We start from the raw sequence: 15,856 nt of genomic DNA on the forward strand, positions 1-15,856 counted from the left end.
CATAACTGTCCCCACATCCATTCCAGTAACTTAGTTTTTGTTTAGTAGCACAGGTATTTCCTTCCTTAAACAAAGTGATATTCTTGCTGAACTGAAGAGCAATCCACAGGCAACAAGGCTGCACACTACAGGCAGGAGACTAATTGAACGTTAACAGGAAGCACTTGCTGTTAGCATTCAATTAGTCTCCCTCTAGTGTGCAGTCTGGTTGCCTGAACTTTGCTCGTCAGTTCAGCAAGAACATTTTAGGGAAGAATCTCCAGCGCTGCTAAACAAAAACTAAGGTAACTGAAATAACTGACTCCGATACATGGTTAACTGACTCTGTAGATCTGCAGATATGGTAGTCCGAGTGTATGAACTTTACCAGAGTAATGCTACAGATTGTGCTGGTATAACAGCATCTGTCACTATGGGCACAATCCTAACCCACTTTCCAGCACCGACATAAAGGCAATGCAGCTCTGAGAAAAGGGAAAAAACATTCCCTTACTTTGAAGAGGCCTCCTTGAGTACCACTCAACTGCAGGATGCAGTGTAGGTCCCATTGGCACAGCTATGCCAGTGCTGGAAAGATGGTTAGGATTTGGGCCTATTCTGGATAATGATTTGCAACTCTGGTGATTCAAAAGGATGAGATAGAAATACAACCCAAGAAACTTTAAAAATTGAACCAATAAATGATTGATCAATAGATTGACTTATGTTAATAGAGAGACATCTCTATTAAGAACATAAGAACAGCCCCACTGGATCAGGCCATAGGCCCATCTAGTCCAGCTTCCTGTATCTCACAGCGGCCCACCAAATGTCCCAGGGAGCACACCAGATAACAAGAGACCTCATCCTGGTGCCCTCCCCTACATCTGGCATTCTGACTTAACCCATTTCTAAAATCAGGAGGTTGCGCATACACAACATGGCTTGTACCCCATAATGGATTTTTCCTCCAGAAACTCGTCCAATCCCCTTTTAAAGGCGTCTAGGCTAGACGCCAGCACCACATCCTGTGGCAAGGAGTTCCACAGACCGACCACACGCTGAGTAAAGAAATATTTTCTTTTGTCTGTCCTAACCCGCCCAACACTCAATTTTAGTGGATGTCCCCTGGTTCTGGTATTATGTGAGTGTAAAGAGCATCTCCCTATCCACTCTGTCCATTCCCTGCATAATTTTGTATGTCTCAATCATGTCCCCCCTCAAGCGTCTCTTTTCTAGGCTGAAGAGGCCCAAACGCCGTAGCCTTTCCTCGTAAGGAAGGTGCCCCAGCCCCATAATCATCTTAGTCGCTCTCTTTTGCACCTTCTCCAGTTCCACTATGTCTTTTTTGAGATGCGGCGACCAGAACTGGACACAATACTCCAGGTGTGGCCTTACCATAGATTTGTACAACGGCATTATAATACTAGCCGTTTTGTTCTCAATACCCTTCCTAACGATCCCAAGCATAGAATTGGCCTTCTTCACTGCCGCCGCACATTGGGTCGACACTTTCATCGACCTGTCCACCACCACCCCAAGATCTCTCTCCTGATCTGTCACAGACAGCTCAGAACCCATCAGCCTATATCTAAAGTTTTGATTTTTTGCCCCAATGTGCATGACTTTACACTTACTGACATTGAAGCACATCTGCCATTTTGCTGCCCATTCTACCAGTCTGGAGAGATCCTTCTGGAGCTCCTCACAATCACTTCTGGTCTTTACCACTCGGAAAAGTTTGGTGTCGTCTGCAAACTTAGCCACTTCACTGCTCAACCCTGTCTCCAGGTCATTTATGAAGAGGTTGAAAAGCACCGGTCCCAGGACAGATCCTTGGGGCACACAGCTTTTCACCTCTCTCCATTGTGAAAATTGCCCATTGACACCCACTCTCTGCTTCCTGGCCTCCAACCAGTTCTCAATCCACGAGAGGACCTGTCCTCTAATTCCCTGATTGTGGAGTTTTTTCAGTAGCCTTTGGTGAGGGACCGTGTCAAACGCCTTCTGAAAGTCCAGATATATAATGTCCACAGGTTCTCCCGCATCCACATGCCTGTTGACCTTTTCAAAGAATTCTATAAGGTTCGTGAGGCAAGACTTACCCTTACAGAAGCCATGCTGACTCTCCCTCAGCAAGGCCTGTTCGTCTATGTGTTTTGAGATCCTATCTTTGATGAGGCATTCCACCATCTTACCCGGTATGGATGTTAGGTTGACCAGCCTATAGTTTCCCGGGTCCCCCCTCTTTCCCTTTTTAAAAATAGGCGTGACATTTGCTATCCTCCAATCTTCTGGCACCATGGCCGTTTTGAGGGACAAGTTGCATACCTTAGTCAAGAGGTCTGCAACTTCATTCTTCAATTCCTTAATAACCCTTGGGTGTATGCCATCAGGGCCCGGTGACTTATTGATCTTTAATTTATCAATGAGGTCTGAAACATCTTCTCTTTTAACCTCTAGCTGACTTAACTCCTCGGTCAGGAGGGGCCGTTCGGGCAGCGGTATCTGCCCGAGATCTTCTGCCGTGAAGACAGATGCAAAGAACTCATTTAATTTCTCTGCCATCTCTAAGTCTCCTTTTATCTCCCCTTTCCCTCCCTCGCCATCCAGAGGGCCAACCGCTTCTCTGGCGGGTTTCCTGCTTCTAACATATTTGAAGAAGCTTTTATTATTCCCCTTAATGTTGCTGGCCATGCGTTCCTCATAGTCTCTCTTGGCCTCCCATATCACCTTCTTACATTTCTTTTGCCACAGTTTATGTTCCTTTTTATTCTCCTCATTAGGGCAAGACTTCCATTTACGGAAGGAAGCTTCCTTGCCCTTCACAGCCTCTCTAACTTGGCTGGTTAGCCATGCGGGCACCCTCCTGGATTTAGTGGAACCCTTCTTTCTTTGCGGTATACACCTCTGCTGGGCCTCTATTACTGTTGTTTTAAGCAGTCTCCATGCACTCTGGAGAGATTGGACTCTTTTTACCCTCCCTTTCAACCTCCTTCTAACCAGCCTCCTCATTTGAGGGAAGTCCGCTCGTCGGAAGTCAAGGGTTTTTGTTAGAGATTTGCCTGGTATTCTTCCCCCAACGTGCACGTCAAAACGGATCGCAGCATGATCACTGTTCCCCAATGGCTCAGTAACGTTTACATCTCTAACCAGGTCCTGCGTACCGCACAATATTAAATCCAGAGTCACCTGTCCTCTGGTGGGCTCCGTGACTAGCTGTTCTAAGCCACAGTCATTTAGCACGTCAAGAAATCCGGTTTCCTTATCGCGACCAGAACACAAATTGACCCAGTCAATATGAGGATAATTGAAGTCCCCCATGATTACAACCCTGTCCCTCCTTGTCACCTCCCTGATCTGTTTCCTCATTTCAAGGTCCCCATCAGATTTCTGGTCTGGAGGACAATAGCATGCCCCCAGTATTACATCGCTGCACAAGCCTGGTAATTTAACCCACAGAGATTCTACGGTGGAGTCGGACCCACCTTCAATCTCTACTTTGCTGGATTCTATCCCTTCCTTAACATAAAGGGCCACCCCACCTCCAACACGCCCCTGCCTGTCCCTCCTGTAGAGTTTATAGCCCGGGATTGCGGTATCCCACTGATTCTCCGCATTCCACCAGGTTTCCGTTATGCCCACTATGTCAATATTTTCCCTTGTCACCAGACATTCCAGTTCTCCCACCTTTGCTCGTAGACTTCGGGCATTCGCATAAAAGCATTTATACACGGAATGCCCCAGGATGGGCTGCTTATTTGCTCCTTTGTCCCCGCATCCTCTCATTGTGCCAAACCGTCTATCACATCCCATCACCCTACCTTTCCCAATTTCTTCTCCTACCCTGCCTTTGTCTTGTTGTTCTCTAACTTCCCCATCCTCATCCCATAGGGATGAGGAGTCCCGAACCGGATGCCCCTCGGCTCCTGTCGGCCTTCCCCCAGGGATCAGTTTAAAAGCTGCTCTGCCACCTTTTTAATGTTATGCGCCAGCAGTCTGGTTCCATTCTGGTTCAAATGGAGCCCGTCCCTCTTGTACAGGCCCCGCTTGTCCCAAAACGTTCCCCAGTGCCTAACGAATCTAAACCCCTCCTCCCTACTCCTCCCTTCTATTTAGCCATTAGAAGTTAAATTGATACTGTATATTCACTGACCACTTATGAAGTAGTTGGACTGAAAAAGTTATCTATATTTGGGACCAAATTCTTATTTAGTCTCAACATTTATTACTCTGTGGACCACTTAACTGTCACAAATGTTATAAAAAACAGTTCAAAGGTTTTCAAATGCACAGCAAAAATGGCTTCTGTAGCATCAAAATGCATATTGAATGACTGCTACAGAAGTCATGTTAATGTAGAACACTGAATCAGTGTGAACTACATCTTAAACTGAGTGCATCAACTTGATTTTGTCTTTAGAAGTGCACAGGTACGGAAGTGTCTTTGATCCATGCTTCATTTATGTCCTTGGATTTGTACATAATACAGTTCAGTATGCATAAAAAGCCATGTATGGAATGATACTAACTGACTGACGTGATTTTGATGCCTATGGCCTTAGGCAGGCAGTTTCTGTTAATGCATAGACGATGTTTTCAGGTAAAATACTACACATTTGGTAAGAAGGTTTTATATGCTGACAAAATGGAGAACTTCAGAATTTTCTCACTTGATGTTCATATTCTATCAGTGCGATGGGAGAAGGAAAGTGCCTATCATCAAAGACTTCCACATGGACATTGTCTCATTTTTCTGAACACTGTTCAAGTTCACATTTTGCAGATGTACAACTCTATCATCAATTAATAAAAAGGGTGTTTTTTTTAAAGTCTCTCTTAAACCACATTTTTTTTGTCTCTGTGATAAATTGCTCATCTACAGAAGATGCAGTTACAGGCTATTTGAATCCTTAACAAAGGGCAAAAGTACCATTCTATGTATAATTTCTGGTCTTCTAGTTTCCATGGAGACAGGACAAGGTTGAAAATAATGGAAAGTAGCTTTCCAGTTTGGAGTAATGGAACTTGGGATATTGGATATGGTATCATAAGCTGTATTGTTCACATTTAGCCGTGGGTGAAGTTTAATTGGATTAAGGGTACAAATTCTGCCTAATACTCAAAATAATACAGGCCAATTCAGAGTTCATGTATTTAGATATCCACGCCATAACAAAATGAACATACTCCACAATAATTTTTTTTTCCTAACACAGAAACAGCTGGTAATTCTCTTGACTTCATTTTGGTCCCAGTCTTATCCATCCTTCCAGCACTGAGGCAGCTGTGCCAACAGGGTATGCACTGCATTCTGGGGGGGGGGGGGGAGAGAGAGAGAGCAGTCACGGAGGTATCCTAAAGGTAAGGGAACATTTGTTCCCTTATCTTGGGACTGCATTGGAACTGTAAATTCAGATAGGATTGGACCCTGAAACCCACTGAAAGAGCTATATCATCAAATGATTACCACAGAGTGTGAAACAAATGATCTTTCCAGATCCATAGTGACCACTTGCCAGAACACCCCTATCTAGACCAAATGTGTGATGAGACTAGAGACCCTTAAATCTCTTGCTGACTTGGAACACTGATACTTGAATAAAATATATTCTTAGCTTGTCATTAACTCTTCTCTGTTTATCATGTCTCCAGTCTTCAGAAAGTCATCATACAAGCTAACTTCCCTGCAGTTTTGTCTTACCATCAGTTGTTCATTTTGATTCAAATTTTATTTAAGAAGAGTGGTCCTAGCCTGAATCTATCTGCATCTGCTATATACTTCTAAAGTATGCTTTCCAATAGCACTTATGGAAAGTACTTCACAAAGCAAGGTTGTAATGTACTGTTTGTTTCTCCAGTAAGGTAAGGTTCTACATTACCCTTGTGGAACAGTGACCAAACACCTTTTTTTAAAGTTTTTTTTTAAAACCAATTTGGTTTTTACATTTAGCTTGCATTGATTTTTGTGTGTTCAACATAGCAGAAATCAGAGTGATTTTCTTTTTTCCCTTGGAAGAGACAGAGAGAGCTGCACTTAAAACTAGCAAAAGCAATCAGGAATTCTAGGCAGAAAGTTGAACCATTAACATTTTGGGATCAGGCTCATCAGTAGTTAACTCTCCAGATCCATTGTGATTCAGTCCTCACTCTGGAGGACAAATTGTTTCCACCCTGGATTCATACCCTGACCTATCCTTGAAAAAGAGAGTTCTCTTTCTCTGTGCACACTTTCTTGGGAGTAAGCCCCACTGAATGCAGTGAAATTTGCTTCTGAATAGATGCATAGAATTGCATTGTAAAATAAGTTGTGTTTTTTTCTAAACTTTTTGTAGTACATGTTTAATATCTTCTTTAAAAAAACAAAGTAACCTTACATTTTATCTTGGCTGTAATGGTTTGCGTTGTATGAGATAACCATAAAAAAACAAGTCATTTTTATTAAACCCCTTGATTGTAGGTGAAATGCAAGAAGTCAATCTGTTCTACTTAAGTTAGCCAGCTGTTACCCAGCAGGTTCCACTTGAAAGTCTATCAGTCCTTGAGTGGTTGGCTGTCCCTTTTACCTACTGCAAACAGAAGATGATTAACATATGGATTACTGTCTGATAGTGCTAAGGTCCTTTTCTTTGGGGGGGAGGGGAGAAAAAAGAAACCATCCTGATTCCATATAAATCTATGTTTATAGAAATTGACAGTAACTTAGTTACTGGCTGAAGCATAAAATTAAATATAGTTTCTAATAATGATGAAACAAGGATAGTGACTCAAAAGTATGCTACAGGTTTTCAGGAAAGCATGCCATAAAATTGATTTCTGCTTGGAAAAATCATATATTTTTAGATATGTAATCATATACAATTAGTTTACCAACATCCACAATGATTTCAAACAGCAACATATATTCAATTGCCATTTTATGAAGTGAAAGTTACAAGTCACAAAATAAATGCAAATGTATAAAACATTTGCAAAGTGCCATGCAAAGCTATGGACAAGTGGTTGTGTACGGAAAACTGGTGGGCAGACTGCATTCATCCCCCCTCCCCCGAATACTGATTTCAACTCTAATTACAACATGTATTTCATATAGCTTGTAAAAGGCTAGTTTAATTCCTATGTTATTTTCATTTCATATTCTAACATATCTTTCAGAATAGCAGCTAAAGATGACTTAACTGCCATCTTGAATTTGTTCAAACAGTAAATGCACAGAGCTAATTTTATTGCTTTGTTATGCAGATACATTCATTCAGTTGTGTTGTGCATTATTTTCAAAAATATGGAACATCTATGGGGTTTTAAAAACTATATATGCATTCAGGTTAAGTTCAGACCTTCAAAGAAGATTGTAGCACAATATAATGGATTGTTTAAAAAAAAAAAGCAACAACAAATCATTAATGCCATATGTGTTACATTTTAGGTGAGTGGCAGGATGGCGAAAGGGGCTGATAATGAGATGTGGAATCTTTCGTCTCCAGCCTCACAATCCCTCAGTGATGAAGGTATGTGGGTTCTACTGAATTCCAATTTTGGAGAGGGGGTGTAGGCTATTGCCTACATGTCCTGCCTGTGGACTTCCCAGGGCCATTAATTTGGCCACTATGGGAAAACAGGATGGTGGGTTAGATAGACCCTTCATCTGATCTAGCAGGACTCTGTGATCTCTGTAATGAAAGAAGCCCATGAAATCCATTTCTGGGATTTTGATTTTTGTTTTGCTGATAAACTGCATGGCAAAATGCACAGTAAAACTTTGAAGCTGAATCTTTTGGTAAATCAGTAAGCCAAACAACATGCAAGTTTCAAATACTGACCTTTTAACTTCTGCTTCTTAAATAAGAAGGCACATGCAACATTTTAAAAACTTAAAGGAGTTACAGAGACATCCCCAGTGGTGTCACTAGGATGTGCATCACCCAGTGTGGGACACCAGTGCATCAACCCCATGATGTACCTCTTCCCATGCAGTGGGCGGAGCAACGCCCTGAGCGGTGACCATGGTGATGCACCATCGCCCCACCCCCTGTTGGCTTTTTGGCTACAACATTTGATAGAATAGAGATATTTCAATATGGTTTGTTCCACTGCATTCTGCATGAGAATATGCATCGAATGATATACAACATGATTTGTTGTATGAATATGCCAAGATTTTAAAAATTTTGCCTGGTAGTGGTATAATCATCTGGTGCTGCCTGCAACCCCCTAGTGACACCACTGGATATCCCATAACTCTGGGACATTCTCTGCAAGTGGCCACTATTTCATTAAATCACTAAATATTTAATCTATACAAATGTTAAGTGCAACTTGCAACTTAGTTAAATGTATTTCAGTTTTATTGGAATTTATGGGGAAAGGGGCCCAGGAATGAAAACAACTATTTGGATCTGGAGGTTCAGGGCACCCCAACCTGGACTGCAAGCCCTTTCCCATGAAGACATAAAACTGAGGCTAAATTGTAGATTGTGCTTGAATATGTTAAAGCAACTATAAAAATTCATTTCTCTCTGTATCTATGTGAGGTGTACAGATCTTGTGAGATAGAGAATTTGGGCAGCAAACTCTAGGACTTATAACTTGAAACAGAGACATAGCAGACCTCTGTCTCTAGTGTTCACAGAAGTACAGACACTAAATTCTTGGAACAAGAAACAGTATCTTAAAAAGTATCTGTTACTCACATGTGTATAAGTAATATACATACACTGTATAACATAATGCTATGTCTAGCTATAAATCAGCTAATGAGAAACAGAGGAACCTTAAACAAAAAGGATCCAAAGAAGCTAAAAGAGCACAAATCTTTCAGTTTTCAAATTTGGCCTTTTGTGGGAAGAAGAAATGGAGGGAACTATATTAATTTTGTACCTGACCCAAAACAGTGATATTTGGGCACTAAGTGGGAATTAAATATATTTAACTTGATATTCTTGTGTAGCTTTACAGTACAATCTTATGCCTGCCTACTCAGAATTAAGCCCCACTAAGTTAAATGATACTTACTCCCAGGAAAATGTGAGTGGAATTGCAACTTCACAACCCAATCCTAACCAGCGCTGGTTCAGTGGGGCTGCTCGGCCCACATTGTATCCAGCACTGGGAAGGAGCAGACTAGAGGCCTCCTTGAGATAAGGGGACATGCATCCCCTTATCCTGGGTAAAGCCCCTGCCAAATCAATTTGGCTGTTTGGATCTGCACCAGCAAAATCACTGGTGCAAGTCTGAGCTGCCTCATGTTGGGCTTCCAAGTCTGGGAGGGGGAACAGAATTTGGCATGTGCCAGCGCCACCAGTCCCACCCCCTTCTGGACCTTATCCACGCTGTTCTCATCCTCCTCCACCCCCTCCCCCCACCCCTTGCTGCCTGGTGGGAGCTTATCTGTTGGGTGCTCCTTCTGGATCTAATGCTAGCAGAGCAGCGCGGGCCTTCTCACCAGCACTACTTATTCCCAGGATGTTGCAAAGCATTTTATGGTATTTTTCCTACACCCTAAGCCAGCGCAACCATCAATGACCTGGCACTACTCAGGACTAGGATTGTGCTGTCTGTTGCATATTGTTTTCCCTGCTGTTAATAATGTAAAGCTTAATAATTGAGAGAGAGAGAGAGAGAGACTCAAGTAACTAACAAAAAGGACTCAAGTAACACAAAAATGACCCTATAAAATATTAAGAAACTCATAGAAGGGCATTCCATGAGATTCTCTCACAGTAGAAATCACAAAGTTGAGCTACCGATTTCCCATAATGAGTGAATTGCTTATTTAACATTTTTCATCAGTTTGTATAACTGTATTATTCTTTACTTTGTAGCGCATGACTAAGCACAGTATAAGCTTTTATTCACTTGTGAAAACAATTCATGCAAAAACAACAGTATGCAGAAGGAATAAACAAACTGATGCTCAAATTTCTTTTGTGCAACTTGGACATTCTCACTGAAATCTTAAATATATCCATTTTCATGGTGAAAGGGCACATGAGAGCCCCCACCCCCAGCTATCTCATGTTACAGAGTTATTGTGAAAGTAAACTAAGTTTATGTTGAAACTTATCCTGAATCCATGGAATACAGTGGGATAAGTTGTCCAAGTAAAATCAGAACAATACGTATATGAATATTTTAGAAAAATCTCTTGAACAAGTTTGGCAATGTATGCAAAGACAACGATTTTCAACCTTTCCCATCTCACAGCCCACTGACGAGGTGCTAAACTTGTCAAGGCACACCATCAGTTTTTGGACAATTGACAAGGCACACTGCACTGCCAGTGGGGGAGAGGGGACTCACATCCCCAATGGTCCTACTAACAAATGACCCACAAACTCCCACAGCACACCTGCAGACCATTTGCAGCACACAAATGTGCCAGAGCACAGTGGTTGAAAATCACTGTGGTTAGTACAGGCTGCCCTCCATATCCCTGGGTTCAGTACCCACGGATTTGAATACCTCCAGATTCCAAACCTGTGCCGGGGCGGCCACCAAACCTGACCAGACCTGTGCTCCAGTCAGGTCTAGAGGCCCTTCTGAGGGCCAGGGAGGCTGCACACTGCTTCCCTGATCCTCAAAAGGCCTTGTAAGGCCTCCAGAAGACCAAAAAGCATGACTTCTGGTTTTCAGCCCAAAACTGGAAGTTGTGATTTTCTGCCCTCTGGATGCTTCAAAAGTCTTTCAAAGGGTCGGGAAGTCCACGTAGCCTCCATGGCCCATAGAAGGGCCTCTGGACCTGACCAGAGCATGGTTGTGGTCAGGTTCGGAGGGTTTGGGGGCTCCCAAAACCCATGGATTTCATTATCAGTGGGTTTCCTTATCTGTATGGGTTCCTGGAATGCAACCCCCATAGATAATGAGGAACACCTTCTAATACAGTCAGTTCTCATTATCTGCTAGGGTTCGGTTCCTGGAAACCCTAGCGGATAGCGAATTCGCAGATAAACTACTGATCCTATTAATAGTCACCTGATAGTAGGAACGGGTGCTTTCCTTGCCATTAGAAGAATCCAACAGAGACCCTCAAGGAAGCCAGCAGAGAGCAGCAGGAAATGCCAACAGATCTCTGAATGCTGCAGAGACTTTCCAGAGGCTGCAGGGACCTTCAGAATGGCTCCCACAACTAGCGCAGACCCCTTTAGGACCGGCAGAAACTTCTACTGACCATTTTAAAGGGCTTCGCACTGGTCAGATGTGCCATTCTTGAAGGTTCCTGTAGCCTCTGGAAGGTTTCTGCATAGCAGAAAATGAGAACAGAGACACAGATAATGAGGAAAGGTAGCAATGCTGCCCTTTGTGGATAAGCGAATTCTCAGATAGTGATTTTGCATATAAAGAGAACTGACTGTAAGTCAAAAACAGTTCATTTTCTTCTCTCTTAAATAATTTTACTACAATTATTTAGTAAAAAAAATTACAAGACGTGTAAATAAGTTTTCAATTACCTTGTGGTCATGGGCATTTTCAGAGGATATTTTAGGTGTGCAATTCTTCGATAGCTCCACCCCCAAACAAAACCATGAGGAGAAAGTGACTGTTGAAGCCTTGTGCACTGTTTTCCTTTGTACACAGGTTCTGCCTGTCTATGATTAAAACAGGACATAGCAAAAGTTCCATGCTCACTTTTGCTACACAAGACACAAAATGCTCATTTGTCCAAAATTCTTAGCATATGGATAATGTATCTTCACAGTTTTTGTCAGATTCAGGTCATAGCTTGAGTTCCAGATGTATTTAGAAAAGTGTAAATTCAAGATACTGCTGGAAAATCTTTGGACCTTTGGCCCCACCTTGCACAAAATGGAGATATTTAAAACTTTCACAAGAATGCAATGATCTTTTGATGCTAACTATAAAAAGTACAGTAAGTTTCTTCCATAAAAAATCACAACATGGTAGAAAAATACTTATTTAATAGATGGTTGTCAAACTGAATGTGTGTATTTTACAAAACTGATATTACAGAGCCTGAAAGCAGGTAGAGCTCCTATTGACTGACCATAGCTGTGGCTAGGCAAAGACAGACAATGCATGCAAATACCAACTTACTAAGGAAAAATAAATTATGAGTTTGTCTTTGGAAGCCCTCCTTCAGGATGAAAAGATTGGCAAAAATAAATAAAGCTTGTGAATCCTAAACCTTTTGAATGTATTTGCTTGATGTGTTGGTTGGGATTCAATGTGTATTTCATCTTCAAGGCAAATAAAGTTGCTGGATCAACTTTAAGAGGCTGTAATCAAGCACTTCTCGGATTGCTTAAACAGGGATGATGAACTTAAGATCACTTGATTTTCCTCCCCTTCCCCTTTAGTGACTTATTCCTGTTAAAAAGAGGAGTGTGTTCACCTTTCTTATTTCATCATAGGCAAGCTTACCTTCTTTCCTCTGTACATTCCTACACTGCTGCTTAACTTAGACAAAGGAAGCAGGAGCACAATGTATATGAACTCCACTCCTTCCTGCCTTCCGTGTGTGTTCACACCTTTGCGAAAATCCTTTGTCTAGATCTTGGCTTGACACGGTTAGATTTTTCTAAGCATAGATCCTATTTGTTTGTATTTATTTCTAAAGCCCTGTTCTTAGAGAAATGAAAAAATAAAGGCAAAAAAGTGGCCATTCCATCTGAACTATACCTATTCACTTTTATTTCAAAACTATATTATGCAGTAGAATTAGAATGGCTTAGTAAATTTCAGCTATAATTTTTCTCATTGTACATCCCACACAAGCATTGTAAATAATAGATAAAAAAAATCAAACATGACCAAACTGTCGTCTCATACAACCTGGCACTGTTCCTCCCAAATCAGCTTTTTTCCCCTTACTTCAGCAATCAAATAAACTTCACCATGTGTATAACACAGCTGTGAGGCAGCATAATAAAACTAAGGTGTGACCCTTCAAGTATTCCCTGAGCAGGGCAGAGCATCCAACCTGCATCAACTTAGCTACTTTCAATAATTGAACACTATATGAATATTAAACACAGTGCAAGGTTCCAGATTTTGCTATTTATAATTAAGATTTTCTTACTGAAATTTGATTATGTGAAAAATATGGTTTTGTACAAATAACTGAACATAGCTAGATAATTTTTTTCTCTAAAAATGCTGATTGTTTGGCATTTAAAACCAAATAAATTTAGATGGCTCCATTGCCATGGAAGCAATTAATAAGCAGCATACTTCTAGAATTATTAGCTTTCTTTACAGGAAATGCAAAAAAGATCTTAAAAGAATAAAAAAAGAAATGATTGCCCAAGCATCACACATTCCCCAAAATTATTTTTGTCAATATGATGCCTTACACAACCAACCCATGTCATGACTGAACAGAAAAAGTGTGTACAAGAAAAATGTTACACAGTCATTATGTAATCACTTCATAGCGAGAAAAACAACCTCGACACTATGCTTTGACATGGTGGAACCTGAATAAAACTTCAACAATACACAACAGTGTTGTTATAGTATTCATAACTACCCCTCCTCCCAGCATGCAACTAGTTATTTCCATATTACAGATATATAATCTGATTCACATCTGACCTGATTCAATGGCTCCCATGCACTTGCATCACTTTTATACTCATAGTGACATAATGTATTCTAAGGCTGTAATCCTAAACATACTTTTCTGGGAGTGAGCCCCATCAAACCCAATAAAATGTAGTTCTGGATAAGACATGCGCAGGATTGTGCTATAAGAACGTTATTACTAATACTAAGGGCCCAATCCTGAACTGCACCAGTGCTGACATCGAGTGCTAACGCTGGGTATTGCAAACATGCCATAAGGCATGCCCATGACACCCTGCACCAAGTCAGCATTGAGCCAAGCACTGACTGGACACTGCCCAGAGTTAGGTAAGAGCAACGAGTGGCAGTGAGGGCCTTGGGGGTGGGGAAAGAGCAGGACAGAGTGGTGGGAGGGCAGTATGGGGGAGGAACTGGGGTGGGAACGCTGCTCTGCTGGATCCTGAACTCGGTGTCAGGCCAGAGGGCCCAACACGGAGTCTCTCAAAACACACCAAAACAGCTGGCGCAGTCTTCAGAAGCCCCAGTGCAGGGCTTGGGGCTTTCCCTGGGGGAAGGGGTCAAAAGACCCTTCCCCTGAGAAGACATCCAGCGACTGCCCCGGGCCACAGGATGCAGCAGTAGCCACCGTGGTGCTGCTGTCTTTAGGATTGGGTTGCCCAAGCTTGTCCTATGCTTGTCTATTCTTAGTAAGTTCCACTTTCTTCAAAGGGGCTTACACTCTCATGAAAGTACGCACAGGATTGCAGCATAAGTTATGCAGAAAATAATAGACTATTTTGTCATGACAAACTTGTACCAGTGATTTCAGTGGTGTTCTTAGGACACAACCCGTATGCATAAGAAGGACGCACCCAATCCATTCAACACCAGGGAAAATACCATGCATGGATCCTTCTGCATTTATGGTATTTTTTGTGAGGACAGCAACATGCTTGAAAGCATCCCAAAGGGTGTGGTTTTATAAAATGAGATCAAATATAGCGCTACGATTATGATTCAGTACACTTCCTGTTCTAATGTCACTTCTGCCATGATCTCATTAGGTCATTTTATGCAAGTTGCCATCTCATTTTTAGTCTCTCCCCCCCCCGCCCATTTGCAATCCAGTGGTTTATTACCTAATCCCAGTTTGAATAATTCTGGCACGCACTGCATGAGAAGCATGCATGCCCACATCTCCCCCCACCTGGTATACCATTCTATTGCCACATAGATTTGGTGCGCGCGCACACACACAAGTCTGAACTGCCTTTAAACTTGGAATTTAAATAGATATATTTAAATCACATATTATAGTGAAGTCAGTATGTTGTCCTCCATATAACTATGTGGGGTAGAGCTAGAGATGTTTGTGGGAGACATGTATAGACACGCTGCTCCTCATAGGGTAGGTATCAGTACTGTCTGAACCCACCTGCTGCAGTTTAATTTAGTTATTTATTAGAACCAATGTGGGGTAGTAGATAGTGTCAGAATACAACCAGGAAGATCAGTATCCACATCCTCAGCCAATGAAACTCACACTGAATTACCTTGGGTTAGTCACTATCTCACAACTTAACCTACCTTGCAAGATTGTTATCACAATATAACAATGATGGGGGTGAAACTATGTATGCCATCTCGAGCTCCCTGAGGGAATTTTATTTCAGTAAAAATGAAAATAGCAGCCATTATAATAATAAAGTACATTTTTGGCCTGCCCTTCTCCCAAAAAGGTCTGGGTAGTTTACATAGCCCTATGTCATCATCTTTCTCTTCGTAATGCCTTGTGAATTCCCTCCAGTTCCAATCCAACAATTTATCCAATCTTTAACACACTTGGGAAAACATCTGCTCCCAAGGTTTGCCACCACCAAGACCAGCAAGAGGCCTGGGAAAATTACTTCATTTTTTACTTAGTCCCTTAGGGCCTCTACTTGCGGCACCAACAATGGAAGAAAGAACATCTGTTAGACTGCTGTTTTCTGGAAAACATCTAGTTCCTGGTATCCCCCTTTGCTGCCACCACCATTCTGGTGGAGAAAGGCAGCAACTCCTGATACTCCAGATCTATCACTGTGAGGGTAACAAGATCCACTTATCAATCTGATTTTATTATTATGAACTGCTTTTATATTTCTAGAAAAATAAAATAAAACATAAGACAGACCTTAAGGGGTGGTTGTAAAGATTACTACGAAAAGACATGAAAAGTAATTTGAAAGCCTAAAAAAAGTGAATAAATGCTAAGTTCATCCTCATCCTAAGGTCACTCATCGTTTAATTACATCCAAAGCTCAGCCAAATTAGTCAGGCCTGGTTAGTACTTGGGTGGGAGACCGCCGGGGAGTAC

General features: G+C 41.7%; 1 protein-coding gene across 5 annotated transcripts in view; it reads right to left on the reverse strand.

Annotated features, from left to right (window-relative positions):
- Positions 1-15,856, reverse strand: part of DOCK1 (dedicator of cytokinesis 1) — a 484,421-nt gene that overhangs the window by 255,800 nt on the left and 212,765 nt on the right. The gene's annotated exons all lie outside the window — the stretch shown is intronic.

This window comes from Tiliqua scincoides, chromosome 3 (assembly GCF_035046505.1).
Source record: "Tiliqua scincoides isolate rTilSci1 chromosome 3, rTilSci1.hap2, whole genome shotgun sequence".
Lineage (NCBI taxonomy): Eukaryota > Metazoa > Chordata > Lepidosauria > Squamata > Scincidae > Tiliqua > Tiliqua scincoides.